Source organism: Loxodonta africana, chromosome 2 (genome assembly GCF_030014295.1).
Source record: "Loxodonta africana isolate mLoxAfr1 chromosome 2, mLoxAfr1.hap2, whole genome shotgun sequence".
NCBI lineage: Eukaryota > Metazoa > Chordata > Mammalia > Proboscidea > Elephantidae > Loxodonta > Loxodonta africana.
The window spans coordinates 99,386,273-99,411,228 of NC_087343.1; positions in this window are offsets into that span (position 1 = coordinate 99,386,273).

A 24,956-nucleotide genomic window follows, 5' to 3' on the forward strand; every position below is an offset into this window, starting at 1 on the left:
TCATCAGTAAGTGCTTCAAGCTCTCTTCACTTTCAGCAAGCAAGGTTGTGTCATCTGCATATCACAGGTTGTTAATGAGTCTTCCTCCTATCCTGATGCCCCATTCTTCTTCATATAGTCCCGCTTCTTGGATTATTTGCTTAGCATGCAGATTGAATAAGTGTGGTGAAAGGATACAAACCTAACACATACCTTTCCTGACTTAAAAACCATGCAGCATCCCTTTGTTTTGTTAGAACAACTGCCTCTCAGTCTATGTATAGATTCCTCATAAACAGACTTTGTGTTCTGGAATTCTTCACAATGTTATCCATAGTTTGTTATGATCCACAGAGTCAAATGCCTTTGCATAGTCAATAAAATACAGGTAAACCTCTTTCTGGTATCCTCTGCTTTCAGCCGAGATCCATCTGACATCAATAATGGTATCTTGTTCCACATCCTCTTCTGAATCCAGGATGACTTTCTGGCAGTTCTCTGTCCATGTACTGCTGCAACCGTTTTTGAATGATCTTCAGCAAAATTTTTCTTGAGTGTGATATTAAAGGTATTGTTCAATGATTTCCGCATTCTGTTGAATCACCTTTATATGGAATGGGAACAAATATGGATATCTTCCAGGTGGTTGGCCAGGTAGCTCTCTTCCAAATTTCTTGGCATAGATAAGTGAGTGCTTCCATTGTTGCATCCATTTATTGGAACATCTCAGTTGGTATCCCATCAATTCCTGGAGCCTTGTTTTTTGCCAATGTCTTCATGCAGCTTGGATTTCTTTCTTTAATACCATTGGTTCTTGGTCATATGCTACCTCCTGAAATGTTTGAACACCAACCAATTCTTTTTGGTATTGTGACCCTTTGTATTTCTTCCATCTTCTTTTGTTGCATCCTGAGTTGTTCAATATTTTGCCCACAGAATCCTTCAATACTGTAACTCAATACTTGAATTTTTTCTTCAGTTCTTTCAGCTTAAGAAATGCTGAGCATGTTCTTCCCTTTGGTTTTCTAACTCCAGGTCTTTGCACATTTCATTATAATACTTTACTTTGTCTTCCTGAGCTGCTCTTTGAAATCTTCTATTCAGCTCTTACTTCATTTCTTCTGTTCACTTTAGCTACTCTACTTTCAAAAGTAAGTTTCAGAGTCTCTTCTGATAACCATTATTTTTTTTTTCTTTGTTTTCTGTCTTTTTAATGATCTTTTGCTTTCTTCATGTATGATGCCCTTGAAGTCATCTGTCTTATTGTCCAGTGTTGTTATAACATAAACACCACAAGTGGATGGTTTTAACAAGGAGAAATTTATTCTCTCAGTCTAGGAGGCCAGAAGTCCAAATTCAGGGTTTCAGCTCCAAGGGAAGGCTTTCTCTGTCAGCCCTGGGGGAAGGTCCTCGTCATCAATCTTTACCGGTCGAGGAGCTTCTCGGTGCAGGAACCCTGGGTCCAAAAGACACCCTGTTTTCCTGACTCTTGTTTCTTCGTGGTATGAGATCCCCCATCTCTCTACTCTTTTCTCTCTTTTATATCTCAAAAGAGATTGGTTTAAGAAAAAGCCTAATCTCGTAGATTGAGTCCTGCCTCATTAACATAAAAAAAATTAACATAAGTGCCTCTAATTAACATCATGAGGCAGAATTTATAACACAGAGGAAAATCACATCAGATGACAAAATGGTGGACAATCACACAATACTTGAAATCGTGGCCCATGCAAGTTGACACAAATTTTTGGAGGGACACAATTCAATCCATGACATCATCCCACAATTCATCTGGTCTTCAGTCATTTGTGCTTAATTCATGTCCTTGTGGACTTGTTTTAATTTTCTACAGCTCCAACTTGCAGTTGCATATGAGCAATAGATGATCTGTTCCACAGTCATTCCTTCATCTTTCTGACAGAATCATACTATTGTGCAATTTCTACCACAATCAAGATAGAGAACATTTCTAGCACCCCAAAATTTCCCTGGGACCCCTTTGTAGTCATTTTCTTCCCTCAATCCCATGAAGCCGTTGGTGACACAGTGGTTAAGAGTTATGGCTGCTAACCAAAATTTCGGTAGTTAGAATTCATCAGCCAAAGCAGTTCTTCTCTGTCCTATAGGGTCGCTATGAATCGGAATCCACTCAGTGTCGATGAGTTTTAATCCCATGAACCCACTGACATGTTTTCTGATATGTATTGTCTTTTTCCAGAAAGTCACACAAATGGATTAAAACAATATGTAGTCTTTTATGACAGCACTTTTCATTTAGCAAATGGTTTTGATATAGCCATGGTGTTGCATGCATTTCATTTTTTCTCATTGCTGAGTACTCTTCCACTGTAAGGATATCCACAATTTGTTTATCCTGGTGGGTAATTGGGTAGTTTCTAGTTTTTAGCAATTATGAATAAAACTACTATGAACATTCATATGTAGTTCCTTGTATATGCACGCACTTTCATTTTTCTAGAGAAAATTTCTAGGAATTGGTTCAAAGGGTCGTGTTTAAATGTATGGTTAACTGTGTAAGAAACTGCTTAATTATGTTTCAATCTACTAGCATTTTCACCAGAAACATAATAATTCTTATTGCTGCACATCCTCATCAGAACTTGATATTTTATTTTTCAATTTTTTTTTTAACCATGCTAGTGAGTATGAGTGGTTTCTCATTGTGGTTTAATTTGAATTTTTCTGATGCCTAATGTTAAGCATCTTTTCACTTGCCTATTTACCTTTTGCATATCTTTTGTTATAGAAGTATCCGGGCAAATCTTTTGCCCAGTTTTATATAACATTTTTATTTTCTTATTACTAAGTTGTAAGGGTTCTTTAATGTATACATACCATTTATATTCAAATATATGTCTCAAAAATATATTTTTCCAGTCTGTAACTTGCTTTTTATTTTTTTAATAGTATCATTCAGGAAGAAGTTTTTTTTTTTTAGTATTCATAAAGTCCTACTTATCAATTTTTCTTTTTAATGGTTTGTGCTTTTTGTGTGTCAGTCCTACATAAGAAATCCTAACCTGATGCAAGGTAACAATGATGTTCTTTTTTGTTTTTTTCTGAGAATTTTGTCACTTTAGCTCTTATATTTAGGTCTGTGATGCATTTTTAGTCAATCTTTATAAAGTATGAGGTAAGGTTAAAGGTTTGTTTTTGCAAATGGACATCCAATTACCCTAGTGTCATTTTCTTTGAAGAAACCACCTTTCCCCACTGATTTATGGCATCTTTATTCAGTAATAAGTTGACCACATATGTGCTAGTCTATTTCTAAACTCTATGTTCTTGGTTACTTAAGCTTTCTACTAAATCTTGTATCAGGTAGTATGAATACTCCAACTTCATTCTTCTTTATCAAAATTGCCCTTTCTATACACAGAAAATATTGGAATTAACTTGTCAGTTCCTACAAAAGAATTTGTTTTGTGATTGTGTTGAATCTGTAGATTATTTTGGTGAGAACTCAAGTCTTAACAATATTGAATATTCTGATCCATGAACTTGGATCCCTTTCCCTCCTTTCAAGTGGCAAGAAAGCTCTGACATTTCATCAGTAGGGAATCTGAGGCTTGAGTGAATTTTCTGCTCCATCCCCAGTGGCAGCAGACCACCTGTTTTATCTAGTTTCAGGGCAGAAAATTGTGTGTTTCTATTTCTTCCCAGCAGATGCCTGGAGCTACATGTCATGAGAGCTTTCTACTCCACTTCCAACACCACATAGATTTTACTTCTACTCATCCTTCAGCAACAGCAGACCTTTTTCTGGGACCAGTGACCAGTAGGATTTATACAGTAGGTATTGTACCAACCCAGTGGTAGACAACTTTTGTTTCATATGAAAGAACTGTATCAAATGCTAATGGATGTTGTGACTGTCCCCCAGCTGCCACTGATTACCCATTATCTTCTATCTCCTGATCTGCCCCAATCCTTTTCATGAGTTCCTGACTGGGGTCTATAGAAAAGAGGTTTTAAGTGAGTGCAGACTCCCTCTTTTTTTTATTTTTATCTTTTTAATTGTGATTCAGGAGAAAGTTTACAGATCAAGTTAATTTCACATTCAAAAATTTATATACATGTTGTTTAATGACATTTCTCCCCATCATTGAATATAATAAAAATGTTCATGATTTGCTAGTTTTATGTAGAGAATTGTATTATTATCTTGATTTATATTACATAATCATGACAAATGTTGCCTTTTTTTTTTAAAGAACTCCCTTTCTTGTAATATATCTATCCCTTCTTTTTTGCCTTTGTTAATTTAGTCAAATGTGTCAATTATTTACTTTATGTCTTGGAGTTTTGTGGCCTGCTTAGGAAAGGCCATTCCCTCTCTAAGATTATACATAAATTCCTATTATTTCCTATAGAATTTATACTGATTCCATTGAAAACTTTGATGCCCAAAATCAGGCATTTATAATGGTTTCCTTTACTTCTCAAATGGCAAGCTAGATTTGACAATACCATTGATTAAATAATCCATTTTTCCCCAAGTAATTTGAATGCCATCTTTATCATATGCTTAATTCCCATCTTCATTTGTCTATTTCTTACCTAGGTCTCAACATTGTAACTGTTAATGCATTTTAATATATGTTTGGGCTACTCCTTTCTCAATATGCTCACTTCTCAGAACTTTCTTATATATTGGTTTGTGTTTATTTATTCATATATACTCTAGTATTTAGCCAATTTTGGAAAAAAATCAAGTGTTTTTATTGGTATAGCAATGAATTTATACACTACTTTGGAGATGAGTACCTTTTTTCATAATATTTGGGTCTTCCCATCCATGAATAGGCAATTTTTCTATATATTTGTCAGCTTAAGAAAAGTTATAAAAATTTCTTTGTCCTATATTTCTCTTATTAATTTTATTCCTACACACTCATCTTTTAAATTAATAGATAAATGAATTAATAAATAAATGAAACCTTTTCTTCCATTATATTTTTATAGAAAAATCATGTACTATTTTGCAATAAGCAACTTTTCTACCTTATATAGCATTTCTAATAGTTTTGCAGTAAATTTTCTTGGCTATTCTAGATATCAGATCTAAAAATAATAATACTTTTTTGTACTCAGCATTTTTACCTTTTTTTATTTCTCTTGTCTGATTGTATTGGCTAGTACTTCAAGAATATTATTAAAACAATTAATAATAGTTGTTACATGTATTCCTTACATGAGAGGAAAATGAAATCCAGACAAATTGTTCCTTATTCAAGGATATCAGAGAAGAAAAACATATTATGATATTGGATGACAATTCATGGATTCCTTTGTTATTATTATTTTATACTCCTGGGGGGAACGCTTGGAGTAGGAAACATGTATATATGCTTTTTGAGATTTATAGGCAGAGATTTTTTGGGGTTTGTTGTTTTAAAACCAGATTTTTCAAAAGCAGATATACGTTACAGATAAAAAAAAAAATAGAGGATGAGAATTACTGAAATAGTTATTCCACACTTACAGGGACAATGATAAAGAAAACGCTTAGGTTAGCTCCACTCAAAATCAATTTTCTCCAAAGAGTTATATTTTCCCCCTCTAATAATTTCTTCTCAATTCTTTCAACAACTAAAAGGAGTTAATCTCCCATTTACATCTTTTTTCAGCATCACTGCTTCATTTCATCAAATAGAGTTTTTAAAATATCCCTACAATTCATTCAGTAATTAAATGTGGCTTTAAAGCTACAGATTCAAAACTACTCTTTTCACCATATTAAACTCAAATGTCACTTCTTCCTTAAACGTTACCTCACTGCAATATCCCCCAGCCAAACAAATATGGACCACCCTACCCTTCAAGTCTCATCTGTAAGTATTTCACCCCTCTTCTATTATGGTACCTATAATTTGGTTGTTGTTTTTCCTTTCTTTTCTTGCTAACTCACTAGAATGTAAACTGCATTAAAGTAGGGGATTTTTGTTCTTTTTTTTTTTTTTTTCCTAATAACAATCTGTGATATACAGCAAGTTTCCAATAAATATTTGTTGGCTATGGCTCTAATTCATGTACATGTTTATATCCTTCTACTAAACTACAAGTCACTTGAGTACAGAACCTTGTTTTATTAATTTTGGGGATTCCCTGAGAAACCAGAACATAAATAAATGATTAATTAATGCTTGTTGAAGTTATTTGCTTAAAACAATCTGAAATTATTTCATAATATTTTGGAAGCCCTACTTAATTTGCATTGAGATTATAAACCAAAGAGACCTCAGTGAATTTTCCAGCCTCATTAGCCTTTGAAGTTATTGTTTGCTCTTACCCTGACATGAAGCATGAAAGATGTTCTAAAAATGGACAGACTATGTTGTCTTCTCATAAGAGGCCAAAGATTCTTCCAGAAGGCCGCTTAGCACAATGCTCAACAACTCAGACTCAAGGATACAAAGAATTTTATTATGAGAGACAGAATATTGTAAGACTAAAGAGATCTTTCTTTTTTATTCATGCCTCAGTCTGCTGGTTTTCTGAAAATGAACATATGGAATAAAACCTCCACCTAGTGTAAGGGGTTATTACCCAGATATGTTAAGCCAAGAGAATATGCCACCAAAATAAATTGTTCTCTCAAAAAGAGCAGCATCAGACATGCACGAGTAATACAAAAGGGTTTTTAGTCTTAACCTGATTTACTTGCTATGTGAATTGTTGTGTCCTTTGCATTTAAAGTTTCCTCATTTGTAAAAAGGGATAATGATGCAGACCTCTTCACAAGATCGCTATGTCGCTTAACTAATTAATACTGTAATTATAAAGTACTTAGAAAATATAATGCACTGTACAAATGCCAAGTGTTGTTATTAGAATCATTTGGTGCTCAGCTCATCTAGATTTACTACTTTAGCAAGGCAAATAATTCTAAACAGTAAGAAAGCCTTAGCTATACATACTAATTAATCTAATTTAAACATTTATTATGTACTGTAAATATGCCTTGTTAAAATATGCATTTTAGTTAAGGCCACCATTAAAATCAGCCTTCAGAAAGTGAGTTGCTTGAAGCCTGCATAAAATGAATTCTGCTTTTGCCTTTTGACAGTAACAGTTTATATCACTTTTAACTTTCAAATGTTGATTTATTTGTTTGATTGAGTTTTGATTATCAGGGTTTCAGCTAATATTAATATTTTAAGTGAGAATAAAAGGAGGAAAATTAACACACTCTTTGTCTTTGTAGTGAATGATTTAAAAAGAAACAATGTTTTTTTAACTGTCATGCTAATATTTTATTCTGATATCCATTAGGGGACATTTCCTGGAGAGGAAATGCCTGGGAGAGGGAAGAAGGAGGCATGATGTGCGCTTTAGGGAAATCTTGATTTTGGCAGAGAGAGCCACATTTTCCCTATAGGTTAAATCTGTAGGGTTGATAGAACATTAGCAAAGCTGAATAGAATATATGTGTGGATCCTTATTGCAACAGTACATCAAAAGGCAAAGCACAATGACTGATTTTCTATGTAGAATAAATAGATTCTGAGGGTTGTTTTTTTTCTTAAATGAATCCACCAAAAAAAAAAAAAAAAGATTAAGTGGTTCCATGTAGCAGCATTTTACCTACCACAGTCAAAGTCTGAGCTATGTATTTAATTTTTTTCAATTCGTTTTGAAAAACAGAAGCTAGTGGGTCATTTGGATCAATACCTAAACCTTTTTCTCCATAGAGCTAAGAATAGAATTGCCATGGCTGTGCTTAAAATACATTCCACCCTGTGGGATACTACCTTCAGTTCCTTGTATGGCTCTTCCTTCTGTCAGAGACCTAAAGACACATATTAGCAGCTATTAAAAAAAAAAAAAATTATAAAAATGAATTACTTGAGGTTTTCTTTCCTTTATACTTACAAGTATCATTAATGATTAATTTTGTTAAATTCCTAATTACTCTGCATTTCCTAGAGCAGATTAAACAACTGCCCACACATTTTTTCCGTTGAGACTATAAATAGGCCAATAAATGAAGCCATCTTCCCCACCTACTGACTCTTTTCTAGAAAATACTGTCGTGTCACACAACGGTGTGCTTTCACAAATGACCACCCATTGGAAACGGCCACCCCTCCGTAGCCACAACGTGGACTTATGACTAGAATACACTTCAGGAAAGCAAATTCAAGAAAAGGACGCTTTGATTCTATTTACTTCTTTGTCTCTTAGTCTCCAAACTTACCAGGTAATTTCTAGCTTCTGAACCATCACAATAAAAGAAAAGCAAACTCTGTCACCATTTCGAATTACAAATGAAATGTATTTTTGAGATTAAAAAGCAATGTACTGGAAAGTGTATTACAAAGAAAAATCATATTTTAGGGAAATTAATTGTGGCTCCTAAGTAATAGAATAAATATACTGATGTAATTCTCTTTGGAATATTTCAAAATTCATAGTGGAAATAAAATATTCTGAAACAAATTTGCATATGTCTTTCTCTTTCCAGCCCCTCTTTATCACATTTATCTTGTATTTTATAAAAACTGAGCATATGTCAAAAGATATTGCTCTTGAAACATTAAAATATGTAGAAACTATTGTCACACATATATTTTAAGTAGACTTTAAAAACTTAATTGCAAGAATAAGAACATTAATCATGAGTGTAGATAAACCCTGAAATCAAAAGATTGTTGTATTTTAATGATTTTTTAAATGCAAACTAATATACCAACGTCCGTAACAGCTTCAGCTCACTCAAAACACCCCTTTGTCAACTTTTTAAGTTTCATACAAGAATGTATTGAACTATTTGTATTTTTCAGCAACTGGACATCTCCACTGATGGCCATGCATCTCTGATAAGAAGTAATACCGAGGCATCCAGGAGAATGTTTATCCTCATACACAGCTACTAATTTGATGTATATTCCTTAGTAAAAAGCAGAAATTGACATTCAATGATAAATAATATAATTCTGTATTATTAGGCTTTCTGGTTTTTCCTTATTACGTTTCTATCGTGTTATGGATTGAATTGGTTCTGACTCATAGCGACCTTATGCACAACAGAACGAAACACTGTCCTGTCCTGCGCCATCCTTACAATCGTTGTTATGCTTGAGCCCATTGTTGCAGCCACTGTGTCAATCCACCTCGTTGAGGGTCTTCCTCTTTTCTGTTGACCCCGTACTTTGCCAAGCATGATGTTCTTCTCCAGGGACTGACCCCTCCTGACAACATGTCCAAAGTATGTAAGACACAGTCTCCCCATCCTTGCTTCTAAGGTGCATTCTGGTTGTACTTATTCCAAGACAGATTTATTCATTCTTCCAGAAGTCCATGGCATATTCAATATTATTCACCAACACAATTCAGAGGCATCAATTCTTCTTCAGTCTTCCTCATTCATTGTCCAGCTTTAACATGCATATGATGTGGTTGAAAACACCATGGTTTGGGTCAGGCGCACTTTAGTCTTCAAGGTAATATCTTTGCACTTCAACACTTTCAAGAGGTTCTTTGCAGCAGATTTACCCAATGCAATGCATCTTTCGATTTCTTGACTGTTGTTTCCATGGCTGTTGATTGTGGATCCAAGTAAAATGAAATTCTTAACAACTTCAATCTTTTCTCCATTTATCATGATGTTGCTCATTGGTCCAGTTGTGAGGATTTTTGTTTTCTTTATGTTGAGGTGCAATCCACACTGAAGACAAAAGGAAGAATTGTTGAAGTAAAAGAACTAAACAGAAGATTTCAAAGGGCAGCTTGAGAAGACGAAGTAAAGTATTAATAATGAAATGTGCAAAGAGCTGGAAATGGAAACCAAAAGGAAAGAACATGCTTGGTATTTCTCAAGCTGAAAGAACTGAAGAAAAATTCAAGCTTTGAGTTGCAATAGTGAAGGATTCTATGGGAGAACATATTAAATGATGCAGAAAGCATCAAAAGAAGATGGAAGGAAAACACAGAGTCATTATACCAAAAAGAATTAGTCAATGTTCAACTATTTCAAGAGGTAGCATACGGTCGGGAACCGATGGTACTGAAGGAAGAAGTCCAAGCTGCTCTGAAGGCATTGGTGAGAAACAAGGCTTCAGGAATTTATGGAATAGCAATTGAGATGTTTCAACAAATGGATGCAGCGCTGGAGGTGCCACCCGTCTATGCCAAGAAATATGGAAGAGAGCTTCCTGGCCAACTGACTGGAAGAGATCCATATTTATGTCTACTCCCAAGAAAGATGATCCAACTAATGTGGAAATTATAGAACAATATCATTAATATCACACACAAGCAAAATTTTGCTGAAGATCATTCAAAAACAGCTGCAGCAGTATATCGACAGGGAACCTCCAGAAATTCAGGCCAGTTTCAGAAGAGGACGTGGAGCCAGGGATATCATTGCTGATGTCAGATGGATCCTGGCTGAAAGCAGAGAATACCAGAAGAATGTTTACCTGTGTTTTATCGACTATGCAAAGGCATTTGACTGTGTGGATCATAACAAATTATGGATAACATTGCAAAGAATGGCAATTCCAGAACACTTAATTGTGCTCATGAGGAACCTTTACAGTGATCAAGAGATAATTGTTCAGACAGAACAAGGGGGTACTGATTGGTTTAAAGTCAGGAAAGGTGTGCGCCCGGATTGTATTCTTTCACCATACCGATTCAATCTGTATGCTGAGCAAACAATCTGAGAAGCTGGACCATATGAAGAAGAACGGGGCATCAGGATTGGAGGAAGACTCAGTAACAACCTGCATTATGCAGATGACACAAAAAGGAAATTTAGACATAGCCTATTATCTGTGACAAGAGTTTGAGTATTGTTGTAGGGTGGTGTAGAGATTTACAAATTGCCTAGGAGATGAGCAACTATAAAAGAAATGTATAAGATATATAAGAACTCAGCAGTGTCAAAGAAAAAAGCTGGGGTTCCGGTCAATATGACACTTTAGGTACACACAGAATAATGACCCCCTGGCAACGAAGACTCAAGAAACTAAGAAAAAAATACACACACACACACAAAACAACCTTGGATCCCAGAACATGAAACAGAGAGTTCAAGAAACAGGTTGAATGCTGACTGGAAGGAGCAACAGAACAAGGCCACTGGGAACACAGAGAAAATGGAGATTCTAGGATCCACTGCGACCTGCCTGATGGCTTGGAGCAGAGTGGCCATTTTGAGATGGCATTAAAAACCAACCCTGAGTGAGGAACCCAGAAAAGCAACCAAAAAGAGAGCACACCTGGTGGCAGAGATGCTGTGCAAAGAACCTGGAAAAGAAAGGGCAAGGTGGGTAGTCTGTGACCAGTGACTAGGTATGTCTGAGGGGTGGAAGCACAGGAGTGGCATAGCCTTGAAGCTAGGAAACCTCAGGGAACTGCCTGTAGAGAGAATAAAATAGACTTGAGTCATCACAGCTTTAGAGAAAGAGGTAGTGTAGACACGGAATGCACATTTGCTGGGGAGTAAAGGAGAGGACCAGAGGGGTCAGTAATAGCTCCTGCCCCTCTTGTGAGTACAAGAAGTGAGGGAGCTAAGAATTAGTGCATGGTCTGCTTGTCAGTGGAGGCATCAGCCATTTACATGGGAGCCACTCAGTGAAAAGTCAACCCAAAGAATAACTACAGCATTTCTTGATAAAAATTTTCAGCAAAATAAGAATAGAAGGGAAATTTTTAAACATAATTAAGGGTATATATATATAAACATAATATAAACATAACTGAGGGTATATATATTTTTATGCGAAACCAACAGCCAACATTAGTCTCAATGAGAAGAATTGAAAGCATTCTCCTTGAGAACAGGAATGAGACAAGAATGCCCTTTATTAACACTCTTATTCAATACTGTGCTGGAAGTCCTAGCTAGAGCAGTAAGGCAAGAAAGGGAAATAGAGTGTCTAAATTGAAAAGGAATAAGTAAAACTATTCTTATTCACAGATGACATGATTCTATACAGTCTCAGAGGCTCCCCAAGAAAGTTTCTGAAACTAATAGACGAATTCAGCAAAGTGGCATGATACAAGATCAACACACAAAAATCAGTTGCACTCCTCTACAGAAACAAGGAAGACTCTGAAAAGGAAATCAAGAAATCAATACCCATTACAATAGCCCCCCGAAAAGATAAAATATCTAGGAGTAAACCTAACTAGAGATGTAAAATACAAGGAATACTATAAAATTCCACTGCCAGAAAGTAAAAAAGAGCTACATAAATGGAAAAACATTCCCAGCTTACAGATTGGAAGACCTAATATTGTGAAAATAATACCATCCAAAGAGATCTATAGATACACTGTAATCCCAATTCAAATCCCAGCAACATTCTTTAATGAAATGGAAAAACTAATTTCCAAATTTTTGTGGAAAGAAGGATGCCCCAAATAGCTACGCAATACTGAAGAAGAACAGAGTAGGAGGCTCACACTTCCCTATCTCGAAACTTGCTATACAGCCACAGTAATCAAAACAGCCTGGTACTGGTTCAAAGACAGACACATAGACCAATGGAATAGAATTGGGAAGCCAGAAGTAAATATGTCCATCTATGTGCTGCTGATCTTCAACAAAGGGTAAGAGTCCATTCAATGGGGGAAGAAACAGTCTCTTTAATAAATACTGCTCGCAAAACTGCATATTCATATGCAGAAAAATGAATCTGGATCCATACCTCATACCATAAACAAAAACTAACTCAAAATGGATAAAACACCTAAATGTTAAAGCTGATAGGGTTCCTGGAACATTACACACAGTCAAAATTAGAGCCCTGGTGGTGAAGTGGTTAAGAGCTCAGGCTGGTAACCAAAAGGTTGGCAGTTCGAATCCACCAGCCACTCCTTAGAAACTTTACGGGGCAGTTCTACTTTGTCCCACAGGGTCACTATGAGTCAGAATAGACTCAACAGCACACAACAACAACAACAATTTTTGACAGAAGTAATCTATCAAACAAAACTAAAAATGCGCAAAGGACAGAAGATAGATTAGGTAACCGGAAATACCTAAAAATTAAATCCATACACCCATCAAAAACTTTACCAAGAGGGTAAAAAGAGAACCTACAGACTGGGAAAAAATATCTGCCAACAACATATCTGATAAAGGTCTAATCTCTAAATGTATATATAAAACTTCAACAACTCAACAACAAAAAGGCCAACAATCCAATTTAAAAAAAAAAAAAAAGGACAAAGAACATGAACAGACACTTTACCAGAGGACTTTCAGGTGGCCAACAAATACATGAAAAATTGCTTATGATCTTTAGCTATCAGAGAGATGTAAATCAAAACTACAATGAAATACCATCTCAGCCCTGAGAAAATGGCAATGATTAAAAAAAAAAAAAACAGAAAACAGCAAATACTGGCAAGGTTGTGGGGAGATTGTAAGTCTTACACATTGATGGTAGGATTGTAAAATGGTACAACTGCTGTGGAAAACAGTATGGTGCTTCCGCAAAAAGCTAGAAATAGAAACATCTTATGATCCAGCAGTCCTCCTCGTAGATATATATCCTAGAGATGTAAGAGCAGTGACATATAGACATATAGACACAGTGAATAGACAGATAATTCTGTATTATTAGTCTTTCTTGTTTTTCCTTATTACATTTCTACTGTATTACGAATTGACTTGTGTCCCCCCAAAATATGTGTTGAAATCCTAACCCCTGTGTTTGTTACCTTATCCACAATAACAAAAAGAGGGAAACAACATAAGTACCCATCGACAAGTGAGTGGATAAACAAATTGCAGTATATACATACAATGCAATATTAACAACTATAAAGAACAATGAGGAGTCGGTGAAATATCTTAATATGGATGAATCTGGAGGACATTATGCTGAGTGCAATAAGTCAATCACAAAAAGACAATTATCGTATGGCCCCCTTATTGTAAAAAGTCAGGAATGGGTATACACACAGAAAGCAAGGTTCTTTGATGGTTACCAGGGATAAAAGAGAGAGGAAGGGATCACTTTCTAGATAGTAGACACTTGTAATTTTCGGTGATGGAAAAGGCGATCCCAAACGTAAGCACAACCTGACCAAGGTAAAGACACTAAGAAGTACACAAGAAAAAGGGACAATTTCAGTAAACGTTATAACATATACAATTTTGCAATGACAGTAAAAACAACCAAAAAGTATGTGTGTGGTTACTTAGGTAGATATGGATGTGTATATGTGTATAGGAAGGCATATGTGAGTAAACAAGTAAATACACACGCATGTATAGGTATATCTGCAGGCATATGTATACGCACGTTTGTGTGTGCTGCATATATATCCACATATATAACAAACAACATAGATGGCACAGTTACGGAGTTTTTCTGGACATAGCCAACTTGTAGGATTGATTTACTGGGTCAAAAGGCTTGTTACCATAGGCTTGGTGGACAACTTAGACAATTGGCATAACATAGTACACAAACATAATGTTCTACATTTGAGTTTGGTGAGTGGTATCTGGGGTCTTAAAAATTTCCAAGGGACCATCTAAGATATGACTATTGGTCTCTACTTAATCGGAGCAAAAAAGAATAAAGGAAATAAAAGGCTCAAAGAAGAAACTAGTCCATGGAACTAATAGCCCAAGTGAACCCCAACCTCTTCAAACTGAGACCAGAAGAATTAGGTGTTGCCCCACTACCACTACCAACCTTTTGACCAGGGATACAATAGAAGGTCCCAGATAGAATGGGAGAAAAATGGAGAACAAAACTTAAATTCTTAAAAAATGCCAGGCCTATGGGACTGATAGAGACTAGAGGAACCCCAGAAGCTGTCCTACTAAGATACCTTTTGAACATGGAATTAAAGCTATTTATGCAGGTCAACTTTCAGTCAAATAATAGATTAGCTCATAAAATAAACAATATCACCCATGAACAATGTGTTCCCTTAAACAGTTAACTATATGAGACCAAATGGTAGCAGTTAACCAAAAGCGAAGATGAGATGGCAAGAAGAGGAAGGGAAGCTAGATCAATGGAAGCTGAACAAACACAGTGGAAATGATGAGAATGCTGACACATTGTAAAAATTGTAACCAAGGGCATGGAACAGTTTGTATAAAAATTGTTCAAGGGGAGCCTAATTTGCTGTGTAAACTCTCACCTAAAACATAATATGATATTTAAAAAAGCAAAACGCTGAAGAAATTGTCATTTCGTGTAAAATGTTGTTATTCGGAATCTCAACCACATGACAAAAATACCTCAGCATAGGAGGGCGGGGCCAAGATGGCGGACTAGGTAGATGCTACCTCGGATCCCCCTTGCAACAAAGACTCGGAAAAACAAGTGAATCGATCACATACATAACAATCTACGAACCCTGAACAATAAACACAGATTTAGAGACGGAAAACGAACAAATACGGGGAAGCAGCGATTGTTTTCAGAGCCTGGAGCCAGCGTCCCAGTCAGGTAACCTTTGGCGCCCGATTTAGGGCAGGGTACAGGTGAGCTGACGGCGCAAACAAGAGGTGCAGCCCTACCCCCCTGAACTCACCCCGGGAGGGGGCCCAGCCGGTCCGTGCGGGAGGTTTGGTGACGCAGCCGGTGGGAGAAGTCCCCGGGAGGAAGTGACTAGTCTTGGAGCTGGGAGAGCAGCGTCCCAGCTGGGGAACCTTGCCGCAGAGCTTTTGACTGGGCGCTGTCATGGCACAAGCACAGAGAGCTGCTCCACTCCCCTGAACTAACCCCGGGAGGGGGCCCAGCCAGTCTGCGGGAGTGGCGCGATGACGTGGTGGGCGGGATGAGAAGTCCTCGGGAGGCAGCGACTGATTTTGGAGCCGGGAGGGCAGCATCCCAGCAGGGGAACCTTGACGTTGGGTGTGGGGCTGGCAGCTGAGGATCTGACGGCAGCTTCAGTGGGCCAGATCCCCGGGGGCAATCTCCACACAGTCAGCACACATAGGCAACACGCCCCTCGGGAATCTCAGATAAAATGTCTTTCCAAGCAAGACAAGCAACTCTGGCTATATTCTGAGGTGCTACTCTCCTATCTCTCTGACCCCTCCCCCACCCTCCCCAGTCGGCTTCATTAACATTGGAATTTCCTGAGCCAGAGGGAGAACGGCTCCGGCTCTGGCTCCGGCGGCTTTGCTTTTCCCCCCTACTTTTTTTTTTTTTTTGGTCTTTTCCTAACCCACTCTTCCGGCCTGAGAGAAGGAAACACAAAAAACCCAGGGACCGGGGGCGGAGCCAAGATGGCGGACTAGGCAGATGCTACCTCGGATCCCTCTTACAACAAAGACATGGAAAAACAAGTGAATCGATCACATACATAACAATCTACGAACCCTGAACAACAAACACAGATTTAGAGACGGAGAACAAACTAATACGGGGAAGCAGCGATTGTTTCCAGAGCCTGGAGCCAGCGTACCAGTCAGGTACGGCACAAGCACAGAGAGCTGCCCCACCCCCCTGAACTAACCCCGGGAGGGGAACCAGCCGGTTCCACGGGTGGTGTGGGACCCAGCCGGTAGGAGAAGTCCCCGGGAGGCAGTAACTGGTCTCGGAGCAGAAAGAGCAACGTCCGAGCGGGGGAACCGTCCTGCAGGGATTTGGAATGGATGCAGGTACAGCATAAACACGGAGAGTTGCTCCACCCCCTGAACTAACCCCGGGAAGGGGACCAGCCGGGTCACGCGGGCGGCGTGGGACGCAGCCGGTAGGAGAAGTCCCCGGGAGGCAGAGACTGGTATTGGAGCGGGGAGAACAGCGTCCCAGCCGGGACACTCGGTCACGGCACAAGCACGGGGAGCTGCTCCACCCATCTGAACTAACCCCAGGAGGAGGCCCAACTGGTTCTCGGAGGCGGCACGGCCACGTGGCTGGAGGGACGAGAAGTCCCCGGGAGGCAGCGACTGATTTTGGAGTCGAGAGTGCACCGTCCCAGTAGGGGAGCCTTGACGCTGGGCGTGGGGCTGGAAGCGGAGGATCTGACTGTGACTCCAGCAGGCCAGACCCCCCGGGGGCAATCTCCACACAGCCAGCACACATAGGCGACGCGCCCGCGGGAATCTCAGATATAATAGTCATTACAAGCAAGACAAGCAACTCTGGCTATATTCTAAGGTGCTACTCTCCTATCTCTCTGTTCCCTCCCCCACCCTCCCCAGGCGGCTTCATTAACATCTGAATAGCCTGAGCCAGAGGGAGAACTCTGATAGGGATCTGACTGCATTTTTTTTTTTAGCTGATTTTCTGGAAAAACTAGTTTCCCAGTGATGGCTCGGAGACAACAATCCATATCAAACCACTTAAAGAAGCAGACCATGACAGCTTCTCCAACCCCCCAAACAAAAGAAAAAAATCTTTCCCAAATGAAGATACAATCTTGGAATTATCAGATACAGAATATAAAAAACTACTTTACAGAATGCTTAATGATATCACAAATGAAATTAGGATAACTGCAGAAAAAGCCAAGGAACACACTGATAAAACTGTTGAAGAACTCAAAAAGATTATTCAAGAACATAGTGGAAAAATTAATAAGTTGCAAGAATCCATAGAGAGACAACATGTAGAAATCCAAAAGATTAACAATAAAATAACAGAATTAGACAACGCACTAGGAAGTCAGAGGAGCAGACTTGAGCAATTAGAATGCAGACTGGGACATCTGGAGGACCAGGGAATCAACTCCAACATAGCTGAAAAAAAATCAGATAAAAGAATTTAAAAAAATGAAGAAACCCTAAGAATTATGTGGGACTCTATCAAGAAGGATAACCTGCGGGTGATTGGAGTCCCAGAACAGGGAGGGGGGACAGAAAACACAGAGAAAATAGTTGAAGAACTCCTGACAGAAAACTTCCCTGACATCATGAAAGACGAAAGGATAGCTATCCAAGATGCTCATCGAGCCCCATTTAAGATTGATCCAAAAAGAAAAACACCAAGACATATTATCATCAAACTCACCAAAACCAAAGATAAACAGAAAATTTTAAAAGCAGCCAGGGAGAAAAGAAAGGTTTCCTTCAAGGGAGAATCAATAAGAATATGTTCTGACTACTCAGCAGAAACCATGCAGGCAAGAAGGGAATGGGACGACATATACAGAACACTGAAGGAGAAAAACTGCCAGGCAAGGATCATATATCCAGCAAAACTCTCTCTGAAATATGAAGGTGAAATTAAGATATTTACAGACAAACACAAGTTTAGAGAATTTGCAAAAACCAAACCAAAGCTACAAGAAATACTAAAGGATATTGTTTGGTCAGAGAACCAATAATATCAGATATCAGCACAACACAAGGTCACAAAACAGAACGTCCTGATATCAACTCAAATAGGGAAATCACAAAAACAAACAAATTAAGATTAATTAAAAAAAAAGTAAATACACATAACAGGGAATCATGGAAGTCAATAGGTAAAAGATCACAATAATCAAAAAGAGGGACTAAATACAGGAGGCATTGAACTGCCATATGGAGAGTGATACAAGGCGATATAGAACAATACAAGTTAGGTTTTTACTTAGAAAAATAGGGGTAAATAATAAGGTAACCACAAAATGTATAACAACTCTATAACTCAAGACAAAAGCCAAGAAAAACGTAACAACTCAACTAACATAAAGTCAAGCACTATGAAAATGAGGATCTCACAATTTACTAAGAAAAACGCCTCAGCACAAAAAAGTATGTGGAAAAATGAAATTGTCAACAACACACATAAAAAGGCATCAAAATGACAGCACTAAAAACTTATTTATCTATAATTACCCTGAATGTAAATGGACTAAATGCACCAATAAAGAGACAGAGAGTCACAGACTGGATAAAGAAACACGATCCATCTATATGCTGCCTACAGGAGACACACCTTAAACTTAGAGACACAAACAAACTAAAACTCAAAGGATGGAAAAAAGTATATCAAGCAAACAATAAGCAAAAAAGAAGAGGAGTAGCAATATTAATTTCTGACAAAATAGACTTTAGACTTAAATCCACCACAAAGGATAAAGAAGGACACTATATAACGATAAAAGGGACAATTGATCAGGAAGACATAACCATATTAAATATTTATGCACGCAATGACAGGGCTGCAAGATACATAAATCAAATTTTAACGAATTGAAAAGAGAGATAGATACCTCCACAATTATAGTAGGAGACTTCAACACACCACTTTCGGAGAAGGACAGGACATCCAGTAAGAAGCTCAACAGAGACACGGAAGATCTAATTACAACAATCAACCAACTTGACCTCATTGACTTATACAGAACCCTCCACCCAACTGCTGCAAAGTATACTTTTTTTTCTAGTGCACATGGAACATTCTCTAGAATAGACCACATATTAGGTCATAAAACAAACCTTTGCAGAGTCCAAAACATCGAAATATTACAAAGCATCTTCTCAGACCACAAGGCAATAAAACTAGAGATCAATAACAGAAAAACTAGGGAAAAGACATCAAATACTTGGAAAATGAACAACACCCTTCTGAAAAAAGACTGGGTTATAGAAGACATTAAGGAGGGAATAAGGAAATTCATAGAAAGCAACGAGAATGAAAATACTTCCTATCAAAACCTCTGGGACACAGCAAAAGCAGTGCTCAGAGGCCAATTTATATCAATAAATGCACACATAACAAAAAGAAGAAAGAGCCAAAAGCAGAGAACTGTCCCTACAACTTGAACAAAGAGAAACTGAGCAACAAAAGAATCCATCAGGCACCAGAAGAAAACAAATAATAAAAATTAGAGCTGAACTAAATGAATTAGAGAACAGAAAAACGATTGAAAGAATTAACAAAGCTAAAAGCTGGTTCTTTGAAAAAATTAACAAAATTGATAAACCATTGGCTAGACTGACTAAAGAAATACAAGAAAGGAAACAAATAACCCGAATAAGAAATGAGAAGGACCACATCACAACAGAACCAAATGAAATTAAAAGAATCATTTCAGATTATTATGAAAAATTGTACTCTAACAAATTTGAAAACCTAGAAGAAATGGATGAATTCCTGGAAAAACACTACCTACCTAAACTAACACATTCAGAAGTAGAACAACTAAATAGACCCATAACAAAAAAAGAGATTGAAACGGTAATCAAAAAAACTCCCAACAAAAAAAAGCCCTGGCCCGGACGGCTTCACTGCAGAGTTCTACCAAACTTTCAGAGAAGAGTTAACACCACTACTACTAAAGGTATTCCAAAGCATAGAAAATGACGGAATACTACCCAACTCATTCTATGAAGCCACCATCTCCCTGATACCAAAACCAGGTAAAGACATTACAAAAAAAGAAAATTATAGACTTATATCCCTCATGAACATTGATGCAAAAATCCTCAACAAAATTCTAGCCAATAGAATCCAACAACACATCAAAAAAATAATTCACCCTGATCAAGTGGGATTTATACCAGGTATGCAAGGCTGGTTTAATATCAGAAAAACCATTAATGTAATCCATCACATAAATAAAACAAAAGACAAAAACCACATGATCTTATCAATTGATCCAGAAAAGGCATTTGACAAAGTCCAACACCCATTTATGATAAAAACTCTCACCAAAATAGGAATTGAAGGAAAATTCCTCAACATAATAAAGGGCATCTATGCAAAGCCAACAGCCAATATCACTCTAAATGGAGAGAACCTGAAAGCATTTCCCTTGACAACGGGAACCAGACAACGATGCCCTTTATCACTGCTCTTATTCAACATCGTGTTGGAAGTCTTAGCCAGGGCAATTAGGCTAGACAAAGAAATAAAAGGTATCCGGATTGGCAAGGAAGAAGTAAAGTTATCACTATTTGCAGATGACATGATTATATACACAGAAAACCCTAAGGAATCCTCCAGAAAACTACTGAAACTAATAGAAGAGTTTGGCAGAGTCTCAGGTTATAAAATAAACATACAAAAATCACTTGGATTCCTCTACATCAACAAAAAGAACACCGAAGAGGAAATAACCAAATCAATACCATTCACAGTAGCCCCCAAGAAGATAAGATACTTAGGAATAAATCTTACCAAGGATGTAAAAGACCTATACAAAGAAAACTACAAAGCTCTACTACAAGAAACTCAAAAGGACATACTTAAGTGGAAAAACATACCCTGCTCATGGATAGGAAGACTTAACATAGTAAAAATGTCTATTCTACCAAAAGCCATCTATACATTTAACGCACTTCCGATCCAAATTCCAAAGTCATATTTTAAGGGGATAGAGAAACAAATCACCAATTTCATACGGAAGGGAAAGAACCCCCGGATAAGCAAAGCACTGCTGAAAAAGAAGAAGAAAGTGGGAGGCCTCACTTTACCTGATTTCAGAACCTATTATACAGCCACAGTAGTCAAAACAGCCTGGTATTGGTACAACAACAGACACATAGACCAATGGAACAGAATTGAGAACCCAGACATAGATCCATCCACGTATGAGCAGCTGATATTTGACAAAGGACCAGTGTCAATTAACTGGGGAAAAGATAGCCTTTTTAACAAATGGTGCTGGCATAACTGGATATCCCTTTGCAAAAAAATGAAACAGGACCCATACCTCACACCATGCACAAAAACTAACTCCAAGTGGATCAAAGACCTAAACATAAAGACTAAAACGATAAAGATCATGGAAGAAAAAATTGGGACAACCCTAGGAGCCCTAATACAAGGTATAAACAGAATACAAAACATTACCAAAAATGATGAAGAGAAACCCTATAACTGGGAGCTCCTAAAAATCAAACACCTATGCTCATCTAAAGACTTCTCCAAAAGAGTAAAAAGACCACCTACAGACTGGGAAAGAATTTTCAGCTAGAACATCTCCGACCAGCACCTGATCTCTAAAATCTACATGATTCTGTCAAAACTCAACCACAAAAAGACAAACAACCCAATCAAGAAGTGGGCAAAGGATATGAACACACATTTCACTAAAGAAGATATTCAGGCAGCCAACAGATACATGAGAAAATGCTCTCGATCATTAGCCATTAGAGAAATGCAAATTAAAACTACGATGAGATTCCATCTCACACTAGCAAGGCTGGCATTAATCCAAAAAACACAAAATAATAAATGTTGGAGAGGCTGCGGAGAGATTGGAACTCTCATGCACTGCTGGTGGGAATGTAAAATGGTACAACCACTTTGGAAATCTATCTGGCGTTATCTTAAACAGTTAGAAATAGAACTACCATACAACCCAGAAATCCCACTCCTGGGAATATACCCTAGAGATACAAGAGCCTTCATACAAACAGATACATGCACACCCATGTTTATTGCAGCTCTGTTTACAATAGCAAAAAGTTGGAAGCAACCAAGGTGTCCATCAACGGATGAATGGGTAAATAAATTGTGGTATATTCACACAATGGAATACTACACATCGATAAAGAACAGTGACGAATCTCTGAAACATTTCATAACATGGAGGAACCTGGAAGGCATTATGCTGAGCGAAATTAGTCAGAGGCAAAAGGACAAATATTGTATAAGACCACTATTATAAGATCTTGAGAAATAGTATAAACTGAGAAGAACACATACTTTTGTGGTTACGAGGGGGGGAGGAAGGGAGGGTGGGAGAGGGTTTTTTATTGATTAATCAGTAGATCAGAACTGCTTTAGGTAAAGGGAAACACAACACTTAATACATGGAAGGTCAGCTCAATTGGACTGGACCAAAAGCAAAGAAGTTTCCGGGATAAAATGAATGCTTCAAAGGTCAGCGGAGCAAGTGCGGGGGTCTGGGGAACATGGTTTGAGGGGACTTCTAAGTCAATTGGCAAAATAATTCTATTATGAAAAAATTCTGCATCCCACTTTGAAATGTGGCGTCTGGGGTCTTAAATGCTAACAAGCGGCCATTTAAGATGCAGCAATTGGTCTCAACCCACCTGGAGCAAAGGAAAATGAAGAACACCAAGGCCACACGACAACTAAGAGCCCAAGAGACAGAAAGGGCCACATGAACCAGAGACCTACATCATCCTGAGACCAGAAGAACTAGTTGGTGCCCGGCCACAATCGATGACTGCCCTGACAGGGAGCACAGCAGAGGACCCCTGAGGGAGCAGGAGATCAGTGGGATACAGACCCCAAATTCTCATAAAAAGACCAAACTTAATGGTCTGACTGAGACTGGAGGAATCCCGGCGGCCATGCTCCCCAGACCTTCAGTTGACACAGGACAGGATCCATCCCCGAAGACAACTCATCAGAAATGAAAGGGACTGGTCAGCGGGTGGGAGAGAGATGCTGATGAAGAGTGAGCTAATTATATCAGGTGGACACTTGAGATTGTGTTGGCAACTCTTGTCTGGAGGGGGGATGGGAGGATAGAGAGAGAGAGAAGCCGGCAAAATTGTCACGAAAGGAGAGACTGAAAGGGCTGACTCAAGAGGGGTAGAGCAAGTGGGAGTAGGGAGTGAGATGTATGTAAACTTATATGTGACAGACTGATTGGATTTGTAAACGTTCACTTGAAGCTTAATAAAAGTTATTAAAAAAAAAAAAAAAACCCAGGGACCAAAAATCCACCCCTAATTGGACTAAAAACACAGAACCAGCTACACCCAAGCATATATGATCCAAATCTCAGACTTTCATCCTTACAGGGAACAAGGTGGCGGTTATAATCCAAAGGCAATTCCGATAGGGATCTGACTGCATTCTTTTTTTAGCGGATTTTCTGGAAAAACTAGTTTCCCAGTGATGGCTCGGAGACAGCAGTCCATGTCAAACCACTTAAAGAAGCGGACCATGACAGCTTCTACAACCCCCAAACAAAAGAATCAAAATCTTTCCCAAATGAAGATACAATTCTGGAATTATCAGCTACAGAATATAAAAAACTAATTTACAGAATGCTTCAAGACATCAGAAACAAAATAAGGCAAACTGCAGAAAAAGCCAAGGAACACACTGATAAAACAGTTGAAGAACTCAAAAAGATTATTCAAGAACATAGTGGAAAAATTAATAAGTTGCAAGAATCCATAGAGAGACAGCATGTAGAAAGCCAAAAGATTAACAATAAAATTACAAAATTAGACAACGCAATAGGAAGTCAGAGGAGCAGACTCGAGCAATTAGAATGCAGACTGGGACATCTGGAGGACCAGGGAATTAACACCAACATAGCTGAAAAAAAATCAGATAAAAGAATTAAAAAAAATGAAGAAACCCTAAGAATCATGTGGGACTCTATCAAGAAGGATAACTTGGGTGTGATTGGGGTTCCAGAACAGGGAGGGGGGACAGAAAACACAGAGAAAATAGTTGAAGAACTCCTGACAGAAAACTTCCCTGACATCATGAAAGACGAAAGGATAGCTATCCAAGATGCTCATCGAGCCCCATTTAAGATTGATCCAAAAAGAAAAACACCAAGACATATTATCATCAAACTCACCAAAACCAAAGATAAACAGAAAATTTTAAAAGCAGCCAGGGAGAAAAGAAAGGTTTCCTTCAAGGGAGAATCAATAAGAATATGTTCTGACTACTCAGCAGAAACCATGCAGGCAAGAAGGGAATGGGACCACATATACAGAGTGCTGAAGGAGAAAAACTGCCAGCCAAGGATCATATATCCAGCAAAACTCTCTCTGAAATATGAAGGCGAAATTAAGATATTTACAGATAAACACAAGTTTAGAGAATTTGCAAAAACCAAACCAAAGCTACAAAAAATACTAAAGGATATTGTTTGGTCAGAAAATCGATAACATCAGACACCAGCACAACACAAGGTCACAAAACAGATCATCCTGATATCAACTCAAATAGGGAAATCACAAAAACAAATTAAGATTAATTAAAAAAAAAATGCTCATAACAGAGAATCACTGAAGTCAATATGTAAAACATCAAAATAATCAAAAAGAGGGACTAAATACAGGAGGCCTAGAACTGCCATATGGA